The sequence below is a fragment of the Neofelis nebulosa genome, chromosome 7, assembly GCF_028018385.1.
Source record: "Neofelis nebulosa isolate mNeoNeb1 chromosome 7, mNeoNeb1.pri, whole genome shotgun sequence".
NCBI lineage: Eukaryota > Metazoa > Chordata > Mammalia > Carnivora > Felidae > Neofelis > Neofelis nebulosa.
Genome location: NC_080788.1, coordinates 51,139,691 through 51,143,530, shown reverse-complemented (window position 1 = coordinate 51,143,530; position 3,840 = coordinate 51,139,691).

Here is a 3,840-nt window from a genome sequence, read left to right as displayed (position 1 = left end):
TGTGTGGTTTTGTCTCCAAGTGTATGAAGATGGTTATCTTTCTGTTATTGATTTTGAGTTTGGATTCATTGCAGATGGGAAATATATAATTTCAATTCTTTTAAATTCCTTGAGGTTTACTCTACTCATAATATGGCCAATTTTGGCATATGTTTTGTGGATGCTTGAAAAGAATGTGTATTCTATTATCAGGGGATTGTTGTACAAATGTCAACTAAATTCTATTGGTTGGTGCTATTGTTGAATTCTTCTGTATCTTTGCTAATATTTTGCCTAGTTGCTCTATCTGCTGTTGATAGAGGGTTGATGAAAGTTTGCACTATAAATGTGAATGTATCTACTTCTGTTTTCAATTTTAACAGTTCTTGAGTGACATACTATGCAGATCTCTATTTGGTGTGAATATGTTTAGTACTGGTAGGTTTTCTTGGTGAACTGACCCTTTTATCTTTATATGATGCCTCTCTCAGTGTCTGATAATTTTCTTTGCTCTAAAGTCACTAGTCTTATTTGATAATAGCTATTCTTTTTTTATTAATTTTTTTTTTTGAAAGAGAAGAGAGAGCGGGTGAGAGGGGGAGGGACAGAAAAGGAGAGGAGTCATAGGATCCAAAACAAGCTCCAGGTTCTGTTCTGTCAGCATAGAGCCCAACGCGGGGCTCAAACTCATGAACTAGGAGATCGTGACCTGAGCCGAAGTTGGCGTTCAACCTACTGAGCCACCCAGCACCCCTCTTACTTTTTTAAACTAATATTTACACATTATCTTTGTCTACCCTTTTACTTTAAACATGCTTATATTGTTATATTGGTATTAAACTTCTTATAGACAGCATACGATGGGCTCATGCTTTACTGCACTTTTAATTCATCTGTTTAAAGGATTCACATTTAATAGATTTATTTGAATATATATATTAATATAATTATATCTATATATAACTATATTTATATTTATTTTACTGAAATACAAAATGGCTTATCCTAAGATGGCTCCAGGCTTCTAATTGTTCTTGTTTCTTAAAGCTCTAAAAATACAGTTATTTTATTAGGTTGATAATTTAATTTGTTTGGCTCAATTTATAAATATCTTTAGCACAGAGCCTGGCAAATTGTAATAAAAGTTCTAACTTGTTATACTTGGATTGTGGGCAAATAAATGGAATAGTCAATTTTTTGTCTTTTGTTCCCTGTATTTGCCAATGTAAACAGAAAACTTGTCCTCAACCTTACAGTGATGACTTAGGTGCAGTCAGTTAACAACAACATATATGGCCTGCTCTGGACTCTTGAATCTATCCTCTGATGAGTTCCAGGATTGTACACTGCCCCAGACTTGGGGAGGGAAAAAAACAAGATAATAAGGTAGAGGATTTTAAACTCTAAGCTCCATTAAGACAGTGTTGTATCTTTTTTGTTCACCACTTGATACTTAAAGCATAGTTACGGGCCACGGAAAACATTAGGCTAATGTTTGTCAAATGAATGAATTAATGAAATGGAGAACTGATTTATTCATCCTCAGGTCAAGAATACTCCTCAGTTGTTAGAATATCCTTTCTTGAGTTTTACTTTATTTTTAAAATTTTAATTCCAGCACAGTTTATACACATGCTATATTATTTTCAGGTATACAACACAGTGATTCACCAATTCTATACATTACTCAGTGCTTATCATGAAAGTGTACTCTTAATCTCCTTCACCTATTTCACCCACTCCTCCACCTACCTCTGCTTTGGTAACCATCAGTTTGTTCTCTGTAGTAGAGTGTTTTTGGTTTTTCTCTTGTTTTCTTTGTTTCTTAAATTCCCCATTTGAGTGAAATCAAATGGTATTTGTCTTTCTATGACTGGTTTATTTAACATTATACCTTCTAGATCCATGTAGATGACTTTATCATCACCAAGTAATATTCTACTGTGTATATTACCACATATTTGTTATCCATTCATGGGTCGATGACATTTAAGTTGCATCCATATTTTGACTGTTGTATACATGCTTCAGTGAACCTAAAGGTGCATATATCTTTTCAAATTGGTGTTTTCCTATTTGTTGGGTATATATCTAGGGGTGGAATTACTGATCATATGGTAATTCTAGTTTTAGTTTTTGGAGAAACCTCCATACTGTTTTCTTCATTGGTTGTACCAGCTTGCATTCCCACCAACAGTGCATGAGGGTTCCTTTTTCTCCACATCCTCACCAACACTTGTTTCTTATATTTTGATTTTAACCATTCTGACACGTGTAAGGTGATATCTCATTGTAGTTTTGATCTGCATTTCGCTGATTATTAGTGATGAACAACTTTTCATGTGTCTGTTGGCCATCAGTAGGTTGTCTTTGAAGAAATGTCTGTCCATGTTTTATGTCCTTTTAAAAATTGGATTTGTCTTTATGGTGTTGAGTTGTATAAATTCTTTGTGTATTTTGGATACTAACCCATTATTGGACATAGCATTTGAAAATACCTTCTCCCATTCAGTAGATTGTCTTTTAGTTTTGTTATTTCCTTAACTGTGCAAAACGTTTTTATTTTGATACAGTCCTAGAAATTTATTTTTGCCTTTATTTCCCTTGCTTCAGAAGACATATCTAGACACATTGAGGTCTTTAGTTCATTTTGAATTTGTTGTGTATGGTATGAGAAACTGGTCTAGTTTCCTTTTTTTCCATGGGGCTGTCCCGCTTTCATTTTTTGTGCCAAATCGTACTGTTTTACTTCACTTCAGTAGTGTATCTTGATATTTAGGATTCTGATGCCTCCCGTTTTGTTTGTCACAAGATTGTTTTGTTCTTCTATTTCAAGCTTTGTGGTGTTGTACAAATTTAAAGGTTATTTGTTCTAATCTGTGAATAATCCTGTTGGTATTTTGATAAGTATTGCATTAAATCTGTAGAGTGCTTTGGGTAATGGACATTTTAATAATCTTTTATTCCATAAGCATGGAGTATCTTTCCATTTATGTCATCTTCAATTTCTTTCATCAATGTTACATAGTTTTTAGGTATAAATCTTTTACCTCCTTGGTTAAGTACATTCCAGGGCATTTTGTTATTATTGATGCCATTGTAAAATGGATTATTAATTTTTCTTTTGGCTACTTTATTATTAGTATATAGAAATGCAACAGATTTTTTTGTATTCTTCAATCATACTGGATTCATTTATCCGCTCTCCTGGTAATTTTTTTATTTCTGATAGTTTTTTGATGGAGTCTTAGTATAATATCATTTGCAAATAGTGAAAATTTTACTTTTTCCTTACCAATTTGGATGCCTTTTATTTCTTTTCTGATTGCTGTGGCTAGGACTTCCAAATCTATGTTGAATAATAGTGGTGAGAGCGGACATCCTTGTCTGGTTCCTGCTCTTAGGGGAAAAGTTCTGGTTTTCCACTATTTAATAGGTTTAGCTGTAGGTTTTTTATGTATGGGCTTTATTATGTTGAGGTATGTTGCCTTTAAACCTACTTTGTTGGGGTTTTTATTATGAGTGGCTGCTGTACTTTGTCAAAAGCTTTTTCTTCATCTATTGAAATGATCATAAGGTTTTTATCTCTTATTGATGTGATATATCACATTGACTGAATCGGAAATATTGAGCCACCTTTGCATCCCAGGAATAAATCTCACTTGGTCATGGTGAATGATTTTTTAAACATACTGTTGGATTCAGTTTGCTAATATTTTATCGAGGATTTTACATGTATATTCATTAGAGTTACTGGCCTATAGTTTTCATTTTTGTAGTGTGTTTTGTTTTTTTGTATCAGAGTAATGCTAGCCTCATAGAATGAATTTGAAAGCTTTCTTTCCTTTGTTATTTTTTGGA